The sequence below is a fragment of the Gadus chalcogrammus genome, chromosome 1 (genome assembly GCF_026213295.1).
Source record: "Gadus chalcogrammus isolate NIFS_2021 chromosome 1, NIFS_Gcha_1.0, whole genome shotgun sequence".
Lineage (NCBI taxonomy): Eukaryota > Metazoa > Chordata > Actinopteri > Gadiformes > Gadidae > Gadus > Gadus chalcogrammus.
In genome coordinates, this window is record NC_079412.1 from 840,344 (window position 1) to 864,785 (window position 24,442).

A 24,442-nucleotide genomic window follows, 5' to 3' on the forward strand; every position below is an offset into this window, starting at 1 on the left:
CCCAAAAATGTCAAATTTTCTGACAGTCCAAATATAGGGGTCAGGGGACAATTCTTAATCCTCTCTATCACTGCCCTCCAACGTCTTCCCCCAGGTCTCTGGCCTGTAGAAAACTTGTGTTTCCCCTGGGCAAACCGGACCATGACACCTGCCCAGTATGAATCTGGCTTTCCCTCCTTTGGCATCTCTATAGGACGAGAGGCAGACATTAGGCTGCTGTAGGCAACATACATGCATACACACACACACACACACACACACACACACACACACACACACACACACACACACACACACACACACACACACACACACACACACACACACACACACACACACACACACACACACAGACAACATGAAACAGTAAACAATAATGAAAGCATTGAATAATAAGTACTGAAAAAGATAAGAGTAAATAAAAAATATAAATAAATAAATAGAGATACTCATATACACATATATCATGTATATTATTATGCAGTATTATGTTTATTTATTTATCTATTTATTTTTTCCACAATGTCTTGTTTTTTTTAAATGATTTATGATGACTATATGCTCTGTAAGGTGACCTTGGGTGTCTTGAAAGGCGCCTCTAAATTAAATGTATTATTATTATTAGTATTATATATACACGGAAAAAAAGGGGTTGTGTAACCGTTTATAATTTTTTGTAACCGTTCACACCCCTAGTATACACATAGTAATAACGATATCACAGCATTCATTATTATTATTTAGAATCTTGATTCGCATGGTTCTTCAAAGAGCGCGGTGGCGTCCGATAACGTCACATTATGCTAAGATGAGCAGCGATAACACAGACCGCGTCTTGACACATACACAAAAACTGAGCCTCTCTGTTCTAGTTTAGTTTGATGGACACATGACAGACACGAAAAAGACACTTAAAAGCGTTCAGTAAAGAAAATAATCAACATCAACGTTTGATCAGCGATAGGCCTATCCCTTTTTAAGGTTTTGTGACCGTCTTGTCAAACTTCACGAAACACATCCAACGTTTGTCACGGCAGAAGTACATACAAACACACCACATACTTATACGATTTCACTAAAGTGATATGCATAATGTTAGTAAGTTCTACTTACTTTCAGTGTCCAGATATTCATTGACGGTCAATAAAGTTAGTAACTAACTGTAACTGTACCTGTTACTAACTGTACACTTTAGCCTGTCGTCTCAGACTCACCTATCAGAAAACTGTGCGTCGAAAAAACGGGCAATAGACAAAATCTGATTGGTTACCTTGCCCCTGGACGAGGCAAATGTGTCGAAGCATATGATTGGCTCTTTTGCCCCCACCTTGGAGCTGCAACTGCCTCGGAGCATGTGATTGGCTCTTTTGCCCCGCTCTTGTTAGGAGTTGTTAGGATTCTGTTAGGATTGTTAGGACTTGTTAGGACTTTGTTAGGACTTTGTTAGGACTTGTTAGGACTTTGTTAGGACTTGTTAGGAACTGTTAGGACTTTGTTAGGAATTGTTAGGACTTGTTTTTCCAGTCCATTCGGCGGAGGGTACGGCCACCCCATCAGCTTACCAATCGCTATAATACTTTTTAATTTTTCCAAAATGTGGTCGAGACAAAATATGGGCAAGAGAGAATTTTTGAAAAAGTGTTTAAAGTCTCGGTGTTAGAAAAATGGAAGAGGGACACAGCGTAGAGCAGTCGTCTGAAGCTACACTGCTCTAATAGGTTCCACCGAGACTTGAACTCGGATCGCTGGATTCAGAGTCCATAGTGCTAACCATTACACCATGGAACCATTTCACCTTAGACTGTTTCAGTAGACTGTGCAACCGTTCTTTAAACTAAATATAAGTGAAAATGACAAATTGAACAGTTCCACCGAGATTTGAGTTTGGGTTCGATGATTTCCGAGCACAACTTATGACATTGTGGCATTGGTGGTATAGTGGTGAGCATAGCTGCCTTCCAAGCAGTTGACCGGGGTTCGATTCCCGGCCAATGCATTGGAATGCATTATCCGATGCCATAGGGATTCAGGACTTTAGAAATCTGTGTTTTCTTTTCGGTAAATACTGTGCTCTAGACTACATTTTGGCGGAACTGAAATACTACATTTTGGCGGAACTGAAATATTTAACCGTGGTTCAGACCATACAGAATGAACAAGACTCTTGCTTTAGCGAATGAGAACTTTCAAGATCAGTGTCTTTATTTTTTGGCAGTAAAGGTTGTGCTCTAGGTTACAATGAATTGAAATGAAAGGAAAATAGTGCAAGACATCCTTGATTCATCGTATTTTTTTCCATGAAATTGAACACGATGTACTTATGTAAGAATGGTGCAAACGATGAGGATGGGAGTCGAACCCACGCGTGCAGAGCACAATGGAGTAGCAGTCCATCACCTTAACTACTCGGCCACCCCATCAGCTAATGGAAGAGGGACACAGCGTAGAGCAGTCGTCTGAAGCTACACTGCTCTAATAGGTTCCACCGAGACTTGAACTCGGATCGCTGGATTCAGAGTCCATAGTGCTAACCATTACACCATGGAACCATTTCACCTTAGACTGTTTCAGTAGACTGTGCAACCGTTCTTTAAACTAAATATAAGTGAAAATGACAAATTGAACAGTTCCACCGAGATTTGAGTTTGGGTTCGATGATTTCCGAGCATAATTTATGACATTGTGGCATTGGTGGTATAGTGGTGAGCATAGCTGCCTTCCAAGCAGTTGACCCGGGTTCGATTCCCGGCCAATGCATTGGAATGGTTTTTCGAATGCCACAGGGATTCAGGACTTTAGAAATCTGTGTTTTCTTTTCGGTAAATATTGTGCTCTAGACTACATTTTGGCGGAACTGAAATACAAAATTTTGGCGGAACTGAAATACTTAACCGTGGTTCAGACCATACAGAATGAACAAGACTCTTGCTTTAGCGAATGAGAACTTTCATGATCAGTGTCTGTATTTTTTGGCAGTAAAGGTTGTGCTCTAGGTTACAATTAATTGAAATGAAAGGAAAATAGTGCAAGACATCCTTGATTCATCGTATTTCTTTCCATGAAATTGAACACAATGTACTTATGTAAGAATGGTGCAAACGATGAGGATGGAATTCGATCTCACGCGTGCAGAGCACAATGGATTAGCAGTCCATCACCTTAACCACTCGGCCACCCCATCAGCTTAACAATCGCTATAATACTTTTTAATTTTTCCAAAATGTGGTCGAGACAAAATATGGGCAAGAGAGAATTTTTGAAAAAGTGTTTAAAGTCTCGGTGTTAGAAAAATGGAAGAGGGACACAGCGTAGAGCAGTCGTCTGAAGCTACACTGCTCTAATAGGTTCCACCGAGACTTGAACTCGGATCGCTGGATTCAGAGTCCAGAGTGCTAACCATTACACCATGGAACCATTTCACCTTAGACTGTTTCAGTAGACTGTGCAACCGTTCTTTAAACTAAATATAAGTGAAAATGACAAATTGAACAGTTCCACCGAGATTTGAGTTTGGGTTCGATGATTTCCGAGCATAATTTATGACATTGTGGCATTGGTGGTATAGTGGTGAGCATAGCTGCCTTCCATGCAGTTGACCCCGGTTCGATTCCCGGCCAATGCATTGGAATGGTTTTTCGAATGCCACAGGGATTCAGGACTTTAGAAATCAGTGTCTGTGTTTTCTTTTCGATAAATATTGTGCTCTAGACTACATTTTGGCGGAACTGAAATACTACATTTTGGCGGAACTGAAATATTTAACCGTGGTTCAGACCATACAGAATGAACAAGACTCTTGCTTTAGCGAATGAGAACTTTCAAGATCAGTGTCTGTATTTTTTGGCAGTAAAGGTTGGGCTCTAGGTTACAATTAATTGAAATGAAAGGAAAATTGTGCAAGACATCCTTGATTCATCGTATTTTTTTTCCATGAAATTGAACACGATGTATTTATGTAAGAATGGTGCAAATGATAAGGATGGGATTCGAACCCACGCGTGCAGAGCACAATGGATTAGCAGTCCATCACCTTTACCACTAGGCCACCCCATCAGCTTACCAACCTCTAAAATACTTTTTAATTTTTCCGAAATGTGGTCGAGACTAAATATGGGCAAGAGAGAATTTTTGAAAAAGTGTTTAAAGTCTCGGTGTTAGAAAAATGGAAGAGGGACACAGCGTAGAGCAGTCGTCTGAAGCTACACTGCTCTAATAGGTCTCACCGAGACTTGAACTCGGATCGCTGGATTCAGAGTCCAGAGTGCTAACCATTACACCATGGAACCATTTCACCTTAGACTGTTTCAGTAGACTGTGCAACAGTTCTTTAAACTAAATATAAGTGAAAATGACAAATTGAACAGTTCCACCGAGATTTGAGTTTGGGTTCGATGATTTCCGAGCATAATTTATGACATTGTGGCATTGGTGGTATAGTGGTGAGCATAGCTGCCTTCCAAGCAGTTGACCCGGGTTCGATTCCCGGCCAATGCATTGGAATGCTTTTTCGAATGCCACAGGGATTCAGGACTTTAGAAATCTGTGTTTTCTTTTCGGTAAATATTGTGCTCTAGACTACATTTTGGCGGAACTGAAATACTACATTTTGGCGGAACTGAAATACTTAACCGTGGTTCAGACCATACAGAATGAACAAGACTCTTGCTTTAGCGAATGAGAACTTTCAAGATCAGTGTCTGTATTTTTTGGCAGTAAAGGTTGTGCTCTAGGTTACAATTAATTGAAATGAAAGGAAAATAGTGCAAGACATCCTTGATTCATCGTATTTTTTTCCATGAAATTGAACACGACGTACTTATGTAAGAATGGTGCGAACGATGAGGATGGGAGTCTAACCCACGCGTGCAGAGCACAATGGATTAGCAGACCATCACCTTAACCACTCGGCCACCCCATCAGCTTACCAATCGCTATAATACTTTTTAATTTTTGCAAAATGTGGTCGAGACAAAATATGGGCAAGAGAGAATTTTTGAAAAAGTGTTTAAAGTCTCGGTGTTAGAATAATGGAAGAGGGACACAGCGTAGAGCAGTCGTCTGAAGCTACACTGCTCTAATAGGTTCCACCGAGACTTGAACTCGGATCGCTGGATTCAGAGTCCAGAGTGCTAACCATTACACCATGGAACCATTTCACCATAGACTGTTTCAGTAGACTGTGCAACCGTTCTTTAAACTAAATATAAGTGAAAATGACAAATTGAACAGTTCCACCGAGATTTGAGTTTGGGTTCGATGATTTCCGAGCATAATTTATGACATTGTGGCATTGGTGGTATAGTGGTGAGCATAGCTGCCTTCCATGCAGTTGACCCCGGTTCGATTCCCGCCCAATGCATTGGAATGCTTTTTCGAATGCCACAGGGATTCAGGACTTTAGAAATCAGTGTCTGTGTATTCTTTTCGGTAAATACTGTGCTCTAGACTACATTTTGGCGGAACTGAAATACTACATTTTGGCGGAACTGAAATATTTAACCGTGGTTCAGACCATACAGAATGAACAAGACTCTTGCTTTAGCGAATGAGAACTTTCAAGATCAGTGTCTGTATTTTTTGGCAGTAAAGGTTGTGCTCTAGGTTACAATTAATTGAAATGAAAGGAAAATAGTGCAAGACGTCCTTGATTCATCGTATTTTTTTCCATGAAATTGAACACGATGTAATTATATAAGTACGGTGCAAACGATAAGGATGGGATTCGAACCCACGCGTGCAGAGCACAATGGATTAGCAGTCCATCACCTTCACCACTCGGCCACCCCATCAGCTTACCAACTGCTATAATACTTTTTAATTTTTCCCAAATGTGGTCGAGACTAAATATGGGCAAGAGAGATTTTTTGAAAAAGTGTTTAAAGTCTCGGTGTTAGAAAAATGGAAGAGGGACACAGCGTAGAGCAGTCGTCTGAAGCTACACTGCTCTAATAGGTTCCACCGAGACTTGAACTCGGATCGCTGGATTCAGAGTCCAGAGTGCTAACCATTACACCATGGAACCATTTCACCTTAGACTGTTTCAGTAGACTGTGCAACCGTTCTTTAAACTGAATATAAGTGAAAATGACAAATTGAACAGTTCCACCGAGATTTGAGTTTGGGTTTGATGATTTCCTAGTATAATTTATGTCATTGTGGCATTGGTGGTATAGTGGTGAGCATAGCTGCCTTCCAAGCAGTTGACCCGGGTTCGATTCCCGGCCAATGCATTGGAATCCTTTTTCGAATGCCACAGGGATTCAGGACTTTAGAAATCAGTGTCTGTGTTTTCTTTTCGGTAAATATTGTGCTCTAGACTACATTTTGGCGGAACTGAAATACTACATTTTGGCGGAACTGAAATACTTAACCGTGGTTCAGACCATACAGAATGAACAAGACTCTTGCTTTAGCGAATGAGAACTTTCAAGATCAGTGTCTGTATTTTTTGGCAGTAAAGGTTGTGCTCTAGGTTACAATTAATTGAAATGAAAGGAAAATAGTGCAAGACGTCCTTGATTCATCGTATTTTTTTCCATGAAATTGAACACGATGTACTTATGTAAGTATGGTGCAAACGATAACGATGGGATTCGAACCCACGCGTGCAGAGCACAATGGATTAGCAGTCCATCACCTTCACCACTCGGCCACCCCATCAGCTTACCAACTGCTATAATACTTTTTAATTTTTCCCAAATGTGGTCGAGACTAAATATGGGCAAGAGAGATTTTTTGAAAAAGTGTTTAAAGTCTCGGTGTTAGAAAAATGGAAGAGGGACACAGCGTAGAGCAGTCGTCTGAAGCTACACTGCTCTGATAGGTTCCACCGAGACTTGAACTCGGATCGCGGGATTCAGAGTCCAGAGTGTTAACCATTACACCATGGAACCATATCACCTTAGACTGTTTCAGTAGACTGTGCAACCGTTCTTTAAACTGAATATAAGTGAAAATGACAAATTGAACAGTTCCACCGAGATTTGAGTTTGGGTTCGATGATTTCCGAGCATAATTTATGACATTGTGGCATTGGTGGTATAGTGGTGAGCATAGCTGCCTTCCAAGCAGTTGACCCGGGTTCGATTCCCGGCCAATGCATTGGAATGCTATTTCGAATGCCACAGGGATTCAGGACGTTAGAAATCAGTGTCTGTGTTTTCTTTTCGGTAAATATTGTGCTCTAGACTACATTTTGGCGGAACTGAAATACTACATTTTGGCGGAACTGAAATACTTAACCGTGGTTCAGACCATACAGAATGAACAAGACTCTTGCTTTAGCGAATGAGAACTTTCAAGATCAGTGTCTGTATTTTTTGGCAGTAAAGGTTGTGCTCTAGGTTACAATTAATTGAAATGAAAGGAAAATAGTGCAAGACATCCTTGATTCATCGTATTTTTTTCCATGAAATTGAACACGATGTACTTATGTAAGACTGGTGCTAACGATGAGGATGGGATTCGAACCCACGCGTGCAGAGCACAATGGATTAGCAGTCCAACACCTTAACCACTCGGCCACCCCATCAGCTTACCAACCTCTAAAATACTTTTTAATTTTTCCGAAATGTGGTCGAGACAAAATATGGGCAAGAGAGAATTTTTGAAAAAGTGTTTAAAGTCTCGGTGTTAGAAAAATGGAAGAGGGACACAGCGTAGAGCAGTCGTCTGAAGCTACACTGCTCTAATAGGTTCCACCGAGACTTGAACTCGGATCGCTGGATTCAGAGCCCAGAGTGCTAACAATTACACCATGGAACCATTTCACCTTAGACTGTTTCAGTAGACTGTTCAACCGTTCTTTAAACTAAATATAAGTGAAAATGACAAATTGAACAGTTCCACCGAGATTTGAGTTTGGGTTCGATGATTTCCGAGCATAATTTATGACATTGTGGCATTGGTGGTATAGTGGTGAGCATAGCTGCCTTCCAAGCAGTTGACCCGGGTTCGATTCCCGGCCAATGCATTGGAATGCTATTTCGAATGCCACAGGGATTCAGGACTTTAGAAATCAGTGTCTGTGTTTTCTTTTCGGTAAATATTGTGCTCTAGACTACATTTTGGCGGAACTGAAATACTACATTTTGGCGGAACTGAAATATTTAACCGTGGTTCAGACCATACAGAATGAACAAGACTCTTGCTTTAGCGAATGAGAACTTTCAATATCAGTGTCTGTATTTTTTGGCAGTAAAGGTTGGGCTCTAGGTTACAATTAATTGAAATGAAAGGAAAATAGTGCAAGAAGTCCTTGATTCATCGTATTTTTTTTCCATGAAATTGAACACGATGTACTTATGTAAGAATGGTGCTAACGATGAGGATGGGATTCGAACCCACGCGTGCAGAGCACAATGGATTAGCAGTCCATCACCTTAACCACTCGGCCAAAAAACGGGCAAAAGGGACTGCCCGGCCGGGGGATTTATTTATTGAACAATATGTATCTGTACCATTCTGGAGAAAACTAGTATAGTAGTGTAGGATTCTTAGTTGCATGTAGCATAGCATGGCCCTCTTTTTGTAACCACCCCCCCCCCCCCCCCCCCCAGCCAGCAGATCTGTCATCAGGCGCTGCTGGGTCTAGTGAGGCAGGACGAGTTGAGATGGACGAGGCAGGGAGCACGGAGGCAGCGAGAGGAGAGACAGAGGCAGGTAGAGGAGGCACAGAGGCAGCGAGAGGAGGCACAGAGGCAGCGAGAGGAGGAGAGACAGAGGCAGCGAGAGGAGGAGACACAGAGGCAGCGAGAGGAGGAGACACAGAGGCAGGGGCAGTCAACGCAGAGGCAGGGAGAGGAGACGCAGAAGCAGGAGAGGGAGTGCAGTGCTGCCTGTGCAACCTGCATGTGGAGGGAGACCGGTTCACCCAGCACCTGTCGGACCACCACACGGAGGAGCAGTGTGATACCTGTGGGGCCAAGGTGCAGGGTACTGTTGGTCTTTTGAACCACATCGAAGTGGTTCACTATGCCTTCAGCATAGTGATAGATTATTTTATTGAAATCCCTGTTGACATTGTCACTTGGTTCTTCATGACTTTATATCCTTGTTCACAGTACATATCATATCATCCTTCTCTCCCACATGCTGTACATGACTCATGGCCAGGCAGCCCAGGACCCCGAAGTTCACAGGGTCTGTGAGTGTGTCTGCCTCAGACTCTTAAAAGAGTTTGAGCAGTCACGCAACAGGCCAAAGGACACAAAGGGGAAAACAATGCCCATCCCTCAGTCCATCGTAAGCGTGTACAGCCACATCAAACAGCTGCTGGAGGACAGCAGGGTTGTCTGTGATGACACAGACCTGGTTCTGGTGCCAGTAAACAACACCACAGTCTCTTCATGGTATGTGTTATTTCATTTACCTTTCCCATACAGTCAAGACAGTTTATAAAGATTTAACCTCAAGAAAAACCTCCACCTGCATGCTGGTTAGAAAATATGTAATAACCTTAGGGAGGGAGGATAGGCTTACATAAAATAATGAATGTTTGTGTTGTAGGCTGCTTAGGAGGGATAAAAGGAAGGACAGGGACATGCTGCTGCAAGGCACTGTACTGCCCAAACAGGTGCACCTGGCAGAGGAGCCTCTCCCTGCTCTGAACACCCTTCCGGCTGCCCCTGTGCAACATGCACATGGGTCAATGACATTTGAGGAGCCTGAAAATCATGAGGGGGAAGCTTTCCCCCGCCAGCGCACTCTAGCGGTGAACAAGCCTCCGCCATCTCCACCTCCCCAGTTCCCTCCACAATTTGGGCCACTTCCTCCATTTCCTCATCTTCCCCCATATCCGCACTTTCCATTTCCATATCCTCATGCACCTCCACTTCCTCATGCTCCTCCATTTTACATTTCTACTCCATATCCTCATGCTCCTCCATATGCTCCTCCATATCCTCATGCTCCTCCATTTCATGCTCCTCCACTTCCTCAAGCTCCTCTGTTTCCTAATTCCCTATCTCCTGATGCTCCTCCATCCCAGCCAAGGCAACGCGCCTGGAGGCTCAATAAAGCTGCCCAGGAGGATGAGGAGCTTACGTCAAGGGGGGATCCGGCACGGAAGAGGCTGAGAAAAGAAAACTACCACTATACGTGCAAGGGGTGCGGCCAGGCCAAAAATAAAGTCACTGGACACACCCAGCTGAAGGGGCGGTGGTATTGTCCTGCCTCAGGAATGACCCTGGAAGAGTGGAGGAATAGTGTGTAGTTGCTGTCTTTCTGTCTGTCTGTCTCTCTGTTGTTTGTCTCTGTCTCTCTGTCTGTCTCTCTGTTATTCGTCTCTGTCGTTAAAATAAAGTTTAATAATTGTATTTGAGCCAAGAACAGCCTTCACGTCTTTATTTAATTTCCTCTTGAATACCAGGACAGTGAGTGTCATCCATAATTGAATGTGATTGTTAAAACTAAAGCCAGTCAGAATCAGAATAAGCTTTATTGCCAGGAAGGTTTGCATCAACCAGGAATTCTTTGTGGGTAAGTTGGTGCAGAACATGTAATTGCACAACAAACAGTCAACATAAGATAAATAAGACATATAGTATAACCATATATAAAAAGAAAGAATGTACAGAAAGTGTATGTGCAATGTGTAAAGATAATTGTGTGTTACTGTAACACAAGGGCTTTTTATGTTAATTAAGTGTGTAGTGGAGTAAGAGTCCGTGTGTGTATCTGGGGGGGGGGGGGGACACGTGACTCGAGAACAAGCAAAGATGCAAACGATATCGCCAGAGCCCAGGTTTGAATCCTGCAAAAGACATGAAAATTAAAGTGATGATACTGTGTGTAAACAATGTTGAAAAGATAAGAGAGGTGATAAAAAATGATATAGTGCACGTTTTCCTCCTTTTTTCTCCTTTTCTTTTTCTCTCTTTCCCCCCTCTTTCCTCTCTCTTTTTCTCTTTTACCCCGGCCGGGCAGTCCCTTTTGCCCCTTTTTTGGGCGTACCTGTCAGTTTCTGGACTGTCTCCGAGGTCCTAACACATTACAAAAGGTCCAAACAATTCCGAACGAGGTCTGAACACATTCCTAACGAGATCCAAGAGTTTCAAACGAGGTCCGAACGAGGTCCGAACAAGGTCTGAACACTGTCCGAACACTGATTCCGAACTGTGTCACGTGACCGAGGAGGCGTGGTTATCGCTTTAGAGTCGCAGCCATTCTTTTCCACCGCATCACTACAGACTCGGGAAAAAGGTTTGGAAACTTGATTAATACTCAGCAACACCATAAAAAACAAAACGGTTAACGATTGCATTTCTCGTCCCGGCAGCATGATATTCAACTTTGTATTTCAACTTTCTTGTTGCGTGGCCACTTGGCCACTTTGCTAACGGAGCTTCTGACTGCTGTGCATACTAACACTGTGTGGCTGCGGCCAGCAGTGTGGGGATATTGGCGATAAGATAGAATCAGAAGACCAATAATAACTTATTTATTTGCCGTTTAATGATGTCTTGTGATGTGAAATAATTGTGCCAGGGTTCGTCCCCTCCGGTAATGGAGCCTCGTTATATGTTGGGGCAGAGTGCAGATGTGTCCAGACATGCTTATGACATGCTTGTGCCGAGTTTAATTATTAACAATAATAAAACAGTACTGCAAAACATACCTACCTACCTACCTACCTACATAAATACACACACACACACACACACACACACACACACACACACACACACACACACACACACTATAATAATTTCCTCCACTCTGTCTGTCTGTACACACACATAGCCTAGCTCGACATTAACCTGTTTTATATTTAATGTTCGCAGATGACTAAGACAGGAAAGCCAGACAGCTACTGGAGGGACCTCTGTATAAAATATGCCCAGGGCCTTTACCGCTTCTCGACTGGCAAACGGCCAGGGGCCAAGAAGTGGAAAAAGGCCTTGGAGAACATCGATGCTTGCCCCCTGCAGAGCCATAGTGGTAGTAAGGATCTGTTCGGGAGAAGCCTTCAGTGCTCCTGTGGCTTCCACAAGGTATGTGAAATTGTTTTCCCCTGTGGGTTCCACAATGTAAGTGAGTTATTTACTAATTGATTGTTTACAGGTTTGCTTGTTTCTTCCTCTGGTGGGCTTCAGTGATTTTGCAGTAATGCCTGATGTATTTTAACAACTGGAGAAAACTAGTAGTGTAGGATTCTTAGATGTATGTACCATGGCCTCTCTTTGTGAACCCCCCCCCAGCCAGCAGATCTGTCATCAGGAGCTGGGTCCAGTGAGGCAGGAGTAGTTGAGACGGAGGCAAGGCGAGTCCGAGTCGGCTCAGAGGCAGGAAGAGGAGACACGGATGCACGGGAAGCCCGGTCCCACACAGAGGCATAGGCAGAGGCAGGGAGAGGAGACAAGGAGGCAGGGAGAAGAGACACAGAGACAAGGAGAGGAGTCACGGATGCAGGGGGAGCCCGGTCCCACAAAGAGGCAGAGGCAGAGAGAGGAGACATGGAGGCAGGGCCATCAGTGGCAGGACAGGAATTGCAGTGCTACGGGTGCAACCAGCTTGTGGAGGCAGCACATTTTTCAGAGCACCTGTCTGACCACCATACTCAGGAGACGTGTGACACCTGTGGGGCCAAGGTGCAGGGTACTGTTGGTCTTTTGAACCATATTCAACAGGTTCACTATGCAGGATTCGTTATGCCATCAATGCAAAAGCCAACAGTCCTAACATCGAAGCCAACGCCATCACCACCGAAACCCACACTACTAACACCGATGCCAACTCCATCTCTGCTCCCTCCTTCAAATAGCTGTGCCACGCCATACCACATTGCAACTCCACCTAAACCAACTCCAGTAGTTTGGAAAGGTTTTCTTCCCGATCAGTTTCGGAAAGTAATCCAACCGGCAGATCAGGTGTGGATTGCCAAGTGTCTATATGAGCGTACAGGTCAGCTCAAGCAGAAATTTGAAGCCTGCTGGTTTCACCCCCCACTGGAGCCCAAACCCTCTCGTCCTGAGCCTGGGTGGTACCACCGGCAGAGGCTGTTCCTCTGGGCACCCATGAGGATGTGGGGGATTTCCTTAAAATGCCCAAAATGTTCCGGGAAAATGAACAGCTCCGGGATATACAGAAAGGTCAGGGAGGTGATCGATGTGGATAGCCGCTATTACCTAGTGGGAGGGGACTATCCACTTTGCAGCAAGTGTTCGAACCCTTCCCTCTTAGTCTGCCCATTGAGCCAGGATATTCTGTCCCAGTTGGATGTGGCACACAGGAGCCTGTTCCCCGCTGTCCTCACAACCCAGCTGGCTCTGGACAGGAAAGCTGTGACTTTCCTGAAGCCAAGGACCAGTGGAAACAGTTCCTCCTACGTCCAGTCTGCGATGGAAGAAGCGCACAGTGAGGAGTGGGCACGGCAGACCATCAGCTACCTCTCGGACTGTGAGTGGCACAAGAAGATGGCTACCTTCATCCCCTCTGCAGCTGTCTATCTTCCTCCACCAACCTTCAGGCCCCTTCCACTTGCTCAATGGTTTGAGACGGTCCACTCCAACGACATTCTCAGCCATCTGGATGAGATGAAGGGAGTGATCACTTCTACCTATGGTAGAATTCTGAAAATGGATTCAACAAAGAAGGTTAGCATAAAAACTATATAAAATATAACATGTATAATTACAAAACAGGAAATTGGTTTACTTCTTAGTGCTTGTGTTTGTTTTACAGATCACCAAGAAGCTGGCTGGCGGGATCGGGGACAGTGCTGCATGGATATGCATGGATGTCCAATATCGGAAACGAGTTAGGCCAGGTCCTGAACTCTGTTCTGACGTCGGGTGAAGGTGCAGGGTTGGAAGAGTTGTGCCAAGGCGTCGTTACTCGGTACAAGAATGCAGGCCAAGCTGAACCTGAGGCCATCTATGTCGACCGAGACTGCTGCAGCCAGACAGGTGGGTGAAAATCACACACACACACACACACACACACACACACACACACACACACACACACACACACACACACACACACACACACACACACACACACACACACCCTGTTAGAACCATTTGTTATAAATGTATTGAAGTGGTACAGGCAATTGGGAATTTGCTTAATCATGGTGTAACCACACACAGGGTTAGGTTGGTCTATGTAATTATGTTGTTTTTTACAGGCGTGTCTTCAGTGGCTAAGCTGTTTCACCCATGGCAAACTGCAGTGTGCTTGGACAGCTTCCACTTCATGAGGCGCTTTAACTGCGGCCTCACAACAGAACACCACCCTCCGTATGGTATTTTCTGTGCCAAGCTTTCCTCCTGCATTTTTGCATGGGACCAGGAGGATGTGCAACGCCTGAAGGAGGCCAAGAGAGAAGAGTGGAAGAGCAGCCACAGCGGGCATACTCCCACTGAGGAGCAGCTCATGGCCACCATCAGTCCAGGCGAACTGAAGAGACACTGCAGGAGGAGGACCCGTGGAGTGGAGGAGATGCGGGGCATGATCTCAGGGCTGCTGGAATCAGTGTGGGAGCTGACGGACACCACAGGGCTGCGTCTGGTGAGCCATGACAGCATGCGCCATGTCTGGGAAGTGCAGCAGAAGCACCTGGAGTGCCTCCAAGACCCTGCAGGTGTGGCACTGTACACGAAGGTGGGGACACTCCAGAAGGGCGGCAAAGAGCTGGACGTCCTATGGTGTGGTAGGGGGTCCTCCTCCCTGGAGAGTTTTCACAGAGACCAGTGCGCTTTTATTCCAGGTACATTTGCATCAAGACATACTGTATTGTATGTCTTTTTTTAAATGTTCTTTTCTGTTAGGACAGAGAATGTGTTGTAATTATTCAAAATAACAAAATGACCACTGTCGGGTATTCATGTGTATTCACTTTACAATAATGGTTGACTAAACATAGTATTTATTGTTCCTTATGGCCTGTTTACACCTACCCGATAGTGGGCCCCGATGGTGCCCGATGGTTAAATCAGCAGCTATTGTTATAACATCGGCAAATAGCGTGGTTGCATCGGGAAACACCGTTACTCTTCCCGGGAACATCGTTAGACAACGGGAAGAAATGCTCAATGATCGGGCAACATCGGGCAACATCGGCAAAGAACGAACATGTTTGTTAATTTTGGGTCTATCGGGGTAGAATCGGTTACCAGGTGTTGCTATGGGCTAATCGGCTATAATCGGGAATAGAACGGGAGTATAACGTAAGACGTCGCAAATCGTTCGGGAATTTTCCTGGGCACATCGGCTATATTCGTTAATCTTCCGCGCTTTATCGTGTTTTATCGTCTTTATCGGCAACCTCAACACACCAAAGACCCTCGAGAACCCTAGACAAATAATGATTGTGAGTGACCAGATTGTGTTAAGGAAGACCCTCAATCTGCCACTTGGGTATAAATAGGGGATGATGGATGGATGTCCTACTTTTATAATTACAGTGTACTTCGCCCATTTAGAACCGGCGTTCTATTATTATAAAATCGCTATTGTAATATAAATAAATATCAGTCTAAACCAGTCTCCCCTTTGCCTTCTCCCGAAATGACGCCAAATGACGTCAAATGACGCCAAACGCACTTCGGGTGTATTCCCTGGCATAAATCGTTATGTTATCGTAATAACATCGGGTATGTGTAAATGCTACCCCGATAAATTGACCCGATCATACATTTTTAGCCCGATGTCACCCGAATCACCCCGACTTCCACATCGGTGGTCCATCGGCCATTAGCGGCCATTAGCGGGATGGTGTAAACGGGGCATTAGGCTGGCGGTGCAATGCTGTTCATACACAGATGTACATGCTGGAGGGAGTATCGAGGTGGAACATGGGCCGGGCCAAGGAGGCAGTAGATGTGGAGGGGGTCCCTCGCAGGTACTTGAGGAGGAGGATGAGCCGGATGACACCATCAGCATGACTGACATTCTGTGCCAGTCAGCTGTGATAGGGGCTGGTGATCCTCCAGGTGCTGTGGTGGGTGACGCTGAACCCGGACCCCTCGTCACACAGGTCAATAACACTTTCTATAACACCTTACTCAAAAACACAAAATTTGACCGAAGTAAATGTGGTTACAGGTCTTGAAAATCCCCTTGCAGGTGCAGTTGCATGTCTCTGAATTCCCCTCGCAGGTGCTTGAGGCGGAGGAGGAGCCAGATGACACCATCAGCATGACTGAGCACACAAGTGATCCTCCAGGTGCTGTGGAGGGTGACGATGAACCCGGACCCCTCGTCACACAGGTCAATAACACTTTCTGTAACGCCTTACTCAAAAACACAATATTTAACTGACGTAAATGTGGTTACATTTTAATAAGATAAATGAATGTAAAATCAGCATTGCTCACATATTAAAAACAAGAGTGTACATTTATTTGCTTGGTTTTTCTTTTTCTCACTTATCAATTTTCAGACCAGCCAATGTGACTCAAGGGGCGTTGTGGGATGGGATGCGGTTGATAACCTTGCAGGCTACCTAGTTGGCTTGAATCGCACCATCACTGCCTTGTCATTGAAGGAGGAAGCGGACATAGTCCAGCTATATACAGCTCTCCATGACATGGACTAGAAGCATTCAAGGTACAAAACAGTAATTATTTTGTACACCAGAATTAAACATACATTCTATGGAATGAATGAAGAATATGGATGTTTCTTTCACCGTTTAGCTACACCCAGAAGGCTAGAAAGAAAGGACAGGCATCAGGAGGACCATGGAGAGCACCGAGGAGGCCGAGTGGCTCTGCTCCTGGACAGCAGGCGGCAGAGAGGTGCTTGACCAAAATTTGCAATCATTTTGGTTCAATACAAATCATTGATTAAGAGACAGCACATGTCACTGTGAAAAGTATTTATTAAGTGTTAACTTAATAAATAAAGTTAAATACTTTATTGCAATCCCTATTGACATTGTTACTTGGTTCTTCACGACTTTACATCCTTGTTCACAGTCCAGATCATATCATACTTCTTTCCCACAGACTATACATGACTCACGGCCAAGCAACCCAGGATCCAGAACACGACAGGGTCAGTGAGTGTGTCTGCCTCAGACTGGCAAAGGAGTTCGAGCAGTCCCGCAACAGGCCCAAGGACACGAGGGGGAAAACCCTGCCCATCCCTCAGTCGATTGTGAGTGTCTACAGCCACATTAGACAGCTGCTGGAGGACAGCAGGGTTATCGTGGTCCAGACGGCGCTGGCTCTGGTGCCGGTGAACAACACCACGATCTCTGCATGGTATGTGTTATTTCATTTACCTTCCCCATACAGCCAAGACAGTATGTAAATATTTTACCTTAAGAAAAACCTCCACCTGCATGCTTGTTAGAAAATATGTAATACACAGTATGTAATAACCTTAGGGAGGGAGGATAGGCTTACACATATAAAATAATGAATGTTTGTCTTGTAGGCTGCTTAGGAGGGACAAGAGGAAGGACAGGAACATGCTGCTGCAGGGCAATGTTCTCCCTCAACAGCTATACCTGGCCAAGGAGCCTCTCCCTTCAACAAACACTCTCCCGGCTGCCCCTGTGCAACATGCACATGAGATGACATTTGAGGAGCCCGAAAACCGTGAGGGGGAAGCTTTCCCCCGCCAGCGCACTCTAGCGGCAAACAAGCCTACTGTCATCTCTCCGCCACCTCCACCTCCTCAGTTCCATCCACAATTTGGGCCAGCTCCTCCTTTTTCATATGCTCCCCCATTTCCCCACTTTCCATTCCCCATGCTCCTCCTTTTCCGTATGCTCCCCCCTATCCGCACATTCCATTCACCCATGCCCCTCCTATGCCTCATGCTCCCCCATTTCCATCTGCACATGATCCTCCTTTACCTCAGGCTCCTCAATGTCAAGCTCCTCCAGAGTGCCTTCCAGGTGCCCAGCCAAGGCAACGTACCTGGAGGCTGAACAAAGCTGCCCATGAGGATGAGGATCTAATGGCAAGGGGGGAACCGCCACGGAAGAGGCTGACGAAGGAAAAGTACCACTACACCTGCAAGAAGTGTGGCTTGGACAAAAACAAAAAAACCGGACACACCCAGCTGAAGGGGCGGTGGTACTGTCTAGAGTCAGGACAGACCCTGGATGACTGGAGGAAGAGTGTAGGCCTTTAGTCACCATTACTTGTCTCTCTCTCTGTTGTTTGTCGGTCTGGCTCTGTGTTGTTCGTGTCTGTCTCCCTGTGTGATCCCGACCAAGGCCTCGTAAGCCAGGCCGGTAAGTTTTTTTTTTTTTGGATACGCCCACACCTGGTCCACTAGTTGGGTGTTGACCTGGTGTGTGTGTGTGTGTGTGTGTGTGTGTGTGTGTGTGTGTGTGTGTGTGTGTGTGTGTGTGTGTGTGTGTGTGTGTGTGGGGGGTGACCTGGATCAGACAGGGGCACAGTATTCTGCTGCGGGGCCAGGGCTGCGGTGCGCTGTGTGTGTGTGTGTGTGTGTGTGTGTGTGTGTGTGTGTGTGTGTGTGTGTGTGTGTGTGTGTGTGTGTGTATTCTGTGTTGTCTGTTTGTTACAATAAAGTTCAATCATTTTATTTGAGCCAAGAACAGCCTTCGCGTTTTTATTTAATTTCCCCTTGAATAACAGGACAGTGACAGTGTCATCCATTGAATGTAATTGTGAAAACCAAAGCCAGAATCATTTACATTTACATTTATTCACAAAACCCAACATCTTTGCTGCTCAATTTGAAATTTGTTTTATTCACTTGTGCTGCACAGATGTAGTCTCTCAAATAATTGAGGTTACCATAAAAAAGGAGGAGAAACATGATGGGGGTGTTATTTACAGTTATAGACTGTTAATACTGTTGTAACTTTAAATGTAGCATATGATATTTTGAGTTAATTGTTTGAATATTGTATTATATTTCATCATATTAAATGCATTCATGTGCATAATTGCATAATAACAGTGTTATGACTTTGGTGATTTGTATGGAAATAGCGTTTGTGTGTTAAAAATGACTGCGCTACCCAAATGCATTGCATGTATGATGTATACTTCCGGAATGCGCTACGAGACGAGAGAGCAAGCGAAGATGCAAGCGATATTGCCACAGCATCGGTACGATTCCCGCAAGAGACATGAAAATTAAAGTGATGATAAACCTTGCAATGAGTGCAGAACTGTGTGTAAACAATGTTGAGAAGATAAGAGAGTAGATAAAAAAATATATAGCGTACGTTCTCCTTTTCTTTCTCTCTTTCCCCCCCTCTTTCCCCTCTCTTTTTCCCTTTTGCCCCATTTTAAACTGTGTGGTTAAGGTGATGGACTAGAAATCCATTGGGGTCTCCCCGCGCAGGTTCGAATCCTGCCGTCAACGGTACAGGTTAATCAGTGTATGTTTAAGGGGCTGTTTAAAGGATCAACAGAAATATGTCATGGTACTGCAGACCTCTTTCGTTGTCTTCCCAATCATTTGCTGAAGCATTACTCCTGAACTGAGAGGGGTGCTGTGGCATGGGCTGTCATAGTGACTGTCTAGTTCACAGAAGAGGCAGTGTTCTAATCACATCAGTAAGTTGTATAATGTAAGTAACCTACTCAATTTGAATTCCTTTAGCCGCCAGTTCTGATCGCTTAACGCATGATCGGGTCACGCTACATGAGACCTTTTTCATTGGTGTCACAGGGTGCAGGGAGGCGGGGGGGTTTATGATGGGCAATAAAACCATAAACCATAAAACAATAACTTGTATACAGGCATGAATTGTATAATGCCTGTGTTGAGGCTGTAGGGATCGCTGGGGTGCGTGTCTGCATAAGCACTGTGTGTGTGATTAGTGCAGGGAGGTGTGGGCATGTATTGTGTGTGTGTGTGTGTGTGTGTGTGTGTGTGTGTGTGTGTGTGTGTGTGTGTGTGTGTGTGTGTGTGTGTGTGTGTGTGTGTGTTCTTGTATTCCTATACTTATGGGGACATTGATCTGTTCACACAGTCACGCCGTGGGGACCTCTGACAGTATGGGGAACAAAATCGAGGTCCCCATAAGGGAAAGTGCTTTAAATGAATCCAGGAGTCAATCTAAGGGTGCCTGTGTGGTTTTTAGCTTTGGCCCATAATTCACAAATTTTTGTCGGGTCACACACACACACACAGATTTCTCACTATCGCCCCCTAAGGATCCCGGTTGGTATTGCACTTGATAGTTCACACAAACCAGTACCAAATATGGTAAGTACCGCCCCTTCCTGGTCCCCATAAAGTATGTATTCAAATACTAAGAACTTTTGGTAACACTTTATTTGAAGGTGTATACATAAGACTGTCATTACACTGTCATAACCATGACATGACACCTGTCATGAACATTATGAATAGTTATGACTGTTGTCATAAAGTGTCATTCGGTCAATTATGTCACGTTTAATGCAACATTGACATTGTATGAGATGTCTTTGTTATGACAACCTGACATAAGCTGAGACAAAATAACTTGTCGATGTCTTGGTAATGACAACCTGACATTAACGAAGACAAAATATCTTGTCGATGTCTTGGTTATGTCGACTTGACATTAACCAATAACATGACCTGTCATAAACATGTCATAGTAGGCTTAATAATCAAATGTAAAGAAACTATTTCGATTTATGTAAGATTACATTAAACTGTCATATGCGGAATGTTTTGACATTGACTGTCATGAGACCTTCATTGTACTGTCATGAATGATTCTGTTTGCCTCAAGTAGTGAAACAATTTGGACATTTCAATAACACGTCATGAAGCATTATTACACTGTCTAATGCCTTTAAAACAGGCTCATGAATGATTCTGTTGGCCTCAAGTAAAGTGAAACAATTTGGACATTTCAATAATATGTCATGAAGCGTTATTACACTGTCTAATGCCTTTACAACAGGCTCATGAATGATTCTGTTGGCCTCAAGTAAAGTGAAACAATTTGGACAGTTCATTAACATGTCATGAAGCGTTATTAAACTGTCTAATGCCTTTACAACAGGCTCATGAATGATTCTGTTGGCCTCAAGTAAAGTGAAACAATTTGGACAGTTCATTAACATGTCATGAAGCGTTATTACACTGTCTAATGCCTTTACAACAGGCTCATGAATGATTCTGTTGGCCTCAAGTAAAGTGAAACAATTTGGACATTTCAATAATATGTCATTACAAGTTACTACACTGGCTAATTTTGACATTGATTGTCATGAGACCTTTATTATACTGTCATGAATTATTCCCTTTACCTCAAAGTGAAACAATTTGGACTTTTCAGTAAATGTTATTACACTTAATTACGCACACAACAGTGTGCAGTAGTCACAACTTCATAAATGTAACATGAAGCATTTGGGTATTACATGAGGAAATACCTAAACAAAAGCAATATAAGTCAAGACAGTCTCTTTTATTTACATTAAGACACAAAACAAAAAATGTATACAGTTGTGGCCAAAATGAAATAAGAACCACTTAAAAAAAAAAGCACTTTCCCGTCCTTAAATGAACAAGTATGAGAACAAAAGTTACATTAAAATAAATAATATTTTAAACGGCTGCTCAAAATAGATAAAAAACCATAAACATTTTTATCCGGATCCATTTTCAGACATGCATTGTTGAGTTGCACCCTATAATGTAGGTAATATAAGCAGATAAGAAAGGATTCTACTTTTCTCCTGGTACATTGTTCATCCCCTTTCAGGCTGGTTATATTAGATTTAGCTCCTTTTCTATATGCCCGTGACTAGCAATGGTGCCATTGCCAGCCTGGAAGTACCAGCACAGAAAAGTAGTGTCCTTTCTTAACTGCCTCAGAGGCTTTACCTAACATAACCAGCCAGGATGGAGGATGCAGATTGAACCACTAAGGTAAGTAGAATCCTTCATCTGCTTTGGAGGTTAGCTACACTACCTGGCCAAAAAGAAAGTCACCACCTGGGTTTTACTAAGCAAATCGGAAAGAGCCTTCCATCAGTCAAAAACTGCAGTGCTATGTTTCAGTTGGCAACAAGTTATTTAACCCTAACTGATGCAGTGAATAGCTTCTTATTTCTTAAACAACCATGTCAGAAGACATATGCTGTGGTTGTGGAAAAGATGTCATTGTTTCAGAACTGTTAAATTATTGGCCTGCATCAAACAAGGAAAACTATTCAGGAGAAGATTAAACTAATAAAATCGGGTTAAGATCTGTCCAACGCATTATTTAAACCGGAATAAATAGTGGTGAACCGTCATCTTTGAGGAAGAAATGTGGTCAGATAAAATCTTGAATGACCGTGATAGAAGATCTCTTAAAACATTTGATGCAATCAAAATATAAAATATCAACAGTAAAACTCCAACTTTAGTGTAAGAAATCTGATTATAAAGATGACCTGTGCTTACTTCTTGAACGGCTGTATGAATCCGATTTTTTCTTTGACTTTTTGGTCTTCTTTTTCTTCTTCCTCTCCTCTTCTTTAGAGGATGATGAGCTGAAGTCTGAGGAGGAGGCGGGAGATGATGATGATGAAGACAGGATCTTTGCAGTCCTTTTAGAGCCTGTGAGAAGAGGGGCTGAGGAGTAGACAAGCAGAGAGATGTATAAGGGCGCACTCACACTAGGCAAAGTTGCCCTGTTCCGTACTCAAGCACGACTGTTCCGTACTCCGCACTCCCCCGCTGGCCTGTGCTCACACTACTCCGGGCCTGGGCCTTGCTCATTCCCTACGTCACAGTGCGTGTTTGGGATTTGGAGCGTAGGCTACATGTAGGCTATACGATAGATTTAAAAAAAAAAAAACGGTGAAAAACTCTAAGTAAACAATACTCAATAAAAGAAAGAAGCTGACTCAATGTAGGCTCACTCTGGGTACTCTCTTGAGTTTTTGAAAGCACACAACTGTATGACAGCTAATCACATTTTCTTCCCCACAATTCCCCGAACACATTACCAAACAATTGGACATCTCAGGTGTTGAAACAATATAATGAAAATGTGTTCTTATTGCCATCTATCTAGCACATATTTATACGACGCAATACTATAATACTGCATGAATAACGTTAATTGTATTGCCTTTGTACCTGACTTGCTAGTAGAGGCATGGACATTGGGGGCTCCCTGAATTTGGGCAATTAGGAAGTCCTTATCATTTTTCAATTCCCTGTTTGCCTCCTCCAGGTTTTTAATGTTGCTCTCTAGGTGTTCAATCTTCTGTTTGTCCATCTTGGTTTGTTGTTTAAGTTTGTTCAACTCCATTGCCCTGTTGGTGACCCTGTACATTATGGGCAAACAAAGATTTCAATTAAGCTCCCCCAAAGGATGGTAATATCCAGAAAATTACAACAAAGTAAATTCTATTACTCAAAAATGAAAAAATACATAAACTGGTGTTACAGGATTTTTTCAGAACCTGTAACTTTGTTACATGCATAGGTTGTGAATTCAGTCTTTATGAATCACATTTAAATTGTTATAACTGATATCAGTTTAAGATTGTGTTCGTCTGAACAAACTCCGAGACCAATTCACTAGGCCTACACACTACAGTTAGTTTAAATAAGTATATTGTATTCCACTGAAACATTAGCACATTAATTAATTTATAGAAAATATTACTTATCTTATTTTTGAAAAATTGTATCCATTTGTTCTTATTGCACCTGGGTCAGATACTAACGTTATTTCGATAACTCTACATGTCTGGCACATATTTTGCAATTGACAATAAAGCTGACTTTGACACCTATTCAGCTATTGAAGTTTATTTTTAACTTCTATCAATTAATTAAGTGTTTCAACAATTAATTAAGTGTGTAATACTCCACATATACCACAAGTTCACTATTGTCCAATAATGTTAAACCCTGCTGGCAAAAGTAAAAGGACAACACTTACATAATTTCCTTGGGGAATATTTGACGTTCTTTTTGACCTTCTTTGGTCTAACAGGGACCGTCTCTTCTGGCTGGTCCTGCACTGACTGGTCCTCATTTGACTCAATTTGGGTTGGGGAATCTTCTTTCAGTTCGGTGGCATCCATGTCGTCATCACGTGCTCTCCTCTTAAAACGTGTTTCCATTTCCATATGGTAGCTAGTTGGTAAAAGCAAAGAACACAAGGACCGCGCCATCTCAGCTAACTTTATAGAGTAAACTCCAAATTTCGGAGGCAGTTTTGCTAACCTAGTTGTTTTAAAATTAGCTTCAACAAAATTGGACCTTAAAGCTATCGTAGCCTGCCTTACAATTACAAAAGTCTGTAAGATATGAAAATGTTTACTAGCACTATTGCTAAAAAACTACGTTCAGGTACATTAGTAAAAATGAATGTCAAATATAAATGTTATACCATTTTTTTGCTTACCTAGAATAGTTTATCGTCTAACTCTTCTGACAGTCTTCGGTGCATCCAACTCGTCTGTTTCGTTTCCCAAATTCAGTTGATGGCCTCCACCTCCCTCTCACTGGCTACGCATTAAATTGTCACCTCTGATTGGCTGGTTTAAAT

The 24,442-nt window shown here is 43.3% G+C and overlaps 23 non-coding genes across 23 annotated transcripts; 7 read left to right on the top strand and 16 right to left on the bottom strand.

The window, feature by feature from the left end:
• Positions 1–1,716: 1,716 nt before the first annotated feature.
• On the bottom strand, positions 1,717–1,788 carry trnaq-cug (transfer RNA glutamine (anticodon CUG)). Its single transcript has one exon. It is a non-coding gene; the product is annotated as a tRNA-Gln (tRNA).
• Positions 1,789–1,924: 136 nt separating this feature from the next.
• On the top strand, positions 1,925–1,996 carry trnag-ucc (transfer RNA glycine (anticodon UCC)). The gene has a single exon. It is a non-coding gene; the product is annotated as a tRNA-Gly (tRNA).
• A 342-nt stretch (positions 1,997–2,338) lies between these two features.
• trnas-gcu (transfer RNA serine (anticodon GCU)) lies at positions 2,339–2,420 on the bottom strand. Its single transcript has one exon. It is a non-coding gene; the product is annotated as a tRNA-Ser (tRNA).
• A 57-nt stretch (positions 2,421–2,477) lies between these two features.
• On the bottom strand, positions 2,478–2,549 carry trnaq-cug (transfer RNA glutamine (anticodon CUG)). Its single transcript has one exon. It is a non-coding gene; the product is annotated as a tRNA-Gln (tRNA).
• Positions 2,550–2,685: 136 nt separating this feature from the next.
• Positions 2,686–2,757, top strand: trnag-ucc (transfer RNA glycine (anticodon UCC)). The gene has a single exon. It is a non-coding gene; the product is annotated as a tRNA-Gly (tRNA).
• A 342-nt stretch (positions 2,758–3,099) lies between these two features.
• Positions 3,100–3,181, bottom strand: trnas-gcu (transfer RNA serine (anticodon GCU)). The gene has a single exon. It is a non-coding gene; the product is annotated as a tRNA-Ser (tRNA).
• A 161-nt stretch (positions 3,182–3,342) lies between these two features.
• trnaq-cug (transfer RNA glutamine (anticodon CUG)) lies at positions 3,343–3,414 on the bottom strand. The gene has a single exon. It is a non-coding gene; the product is annotated as a tRNA-Gln (tRNA).
• A 136-nt stretch (positions 3,415–3,550) lies between these two features.
• Positions 3,551–3,622, top strand: trnag-ucc (transfer RNA glycine (anticodon UCC)). The gene has a single exon. It is a non-coding gene; the product is annotated as a tRNA-Gly (tRNA).
• A 349-nt stretch (positions 3,623–3,971) lies between these two features.
• trnas-gcu (transfer RNA serine (anticodon GCU)) lies at positions 3,972–4,053 on the bottom strand. The gene has a single exon. It is a non-coding gene; the product is annotated as a tRNA-Ser (tRNA).
• A 161-nt stretch (positions 4,054–4,214) lies between these two features.
• trnaq-cug (transfer RNA glutamine (anticodon CUG)) lies at positions 4,215–4,286 on the bottom strand. The gene has a single exon. It is a non-coding gene; the product is annotated as a tRNA-Gln (tRNA).
• Positions 4,287–4,422: 136 nt separating this feature from the next.
• trnag-ucc (transfer RNA glycine (anticodon UCC)) lies at positions 4,423–4,494 on the top strand. The gene has a single exon. It is a non-coding gene; the product is annotated as a tRNA-Gly (tRNA).
• A 342-nt stretch (positions 4,495–4,836) lies between these two features.
• On the bottom strand, positions 4,837–4,918 carry trnas-gcu (transfer RNA serine (anticodon GCU)). Its single transcript has one exon. It is a non-coding gene; the product is annotated as a tRNA-Ser (tRNA).
• A 161-nt stretch (positions 4,919–5,079) lies between these two features.
• trnaq-cug (transfer RNA glutamine (anticodon CUG)) lies at positions 5,080–5,151 on the bottom strand. Its single transcript has one exon. It is a non-coding gene; the product is annotated as a tRNA-Gln (tRNA).
• A 556-nt stretch (positions 5,152–5,707) lies between these two features.
• trnas-gcu (transfer RNA serine (anticodon GCU)) lies at positions 5,708–5,789 on the bottom strand. Its single transcript has one exon. It is a non-coding gene; the product is annotated as a tRNA-Ser (tRNA).
• Positions 5,790–5,950: 161 nt separating this feature from the next.
• Positions 5,951–6,022, bottom strand: trnaq-cug (transfer RNA glutamine (anticodon CUG)). The gene has a single exon. It is a non-coding gene; the product is annotated as a tRNA-Gln (tRNA).
• Positions 6,023–6,158: 136 nt separating this feature from the next.
• Positions 6,159–6,230, top strand: trnag-ucc (transfer RNA glycine (anticodon UCC)). The gene has a single exon. It is a non-coding gene; the product is annotated as a tRNA-Gly (tRNA).
• A 348-nt stretch (positions 6,231–6,578) lies between these two features.
• On the bottom strand, positions 6,579–6,660 carry trnas-gcu (transfer RNA serine (anticodon GCU)). Its single transcript has one exon. It is a non-coding gene; the product is annotated as a tRNA-Ser (tRNA).
• Positions 6,661–6,821: 161 nt separating this feature from the next.
• On the bottom strand, positions 6,822–6,893 carry trnaq-cug (transfer RNA glutamine (anticodon CUG)). Its single transcript has one exon. It is a non-coding gene; the product is annotated as a tRNA-Gln (tRNA).
• Positions 6,894–7,029: 136 nt separating this feature from the next.
• trnag-ucc (transfer RNA glycine (anticodon UCC)) lies at positions 7,030–7,101 on the top strand. Its single transcript has one exon. It is a non-coding gene; the product is annotated as a tRNA-Gly (tRNA).
• A 348-nt stretch (positions 7,102–7,449) lies between these two features.
• Positions 7,450–7,531, bottom strand: trnas-gcu (transfer RNA serine (anticodon GCU)). The gene has a single exon. It is a non-coding gene; the product is annotated as a tRNA-Ser (tRNA).
• A 161-nt stretch (positions 7,532–7,692) lies between these two features.
• Positions 7,693–7,764, bottom strand: trnaq-cug (transfer RNA glutamine (anticodon CUG)). Its single transcript has one exon. It is a non-coding gene; the product is annotated as a tRNA-Gln (tRNA).
• A 136-nt stretch (positions 7,765–7,900) lies between these two features.
• Positions 7,901–7,972, top strand: trnag-ucc (transfer RNA glycine (anticodon UCC)). The gene has a single exon. It is a non-coding gene; the product is annotated as a tRNA-Gly (tRNA).
• A 340-nt stretch (positions 7,973–8,312) lies between these two features.
• trnas-gcu (transfer RNA serine (anticodon GCU)) lies at positions 8,313–8,402 on the bottom strand. The gene has a single exon. It is a non-coding gene; the product is annotated as a tRNA-Ser (tRNA).
• Positions 8,403–24,442: the final 16,040 nt, after the last annotated feature.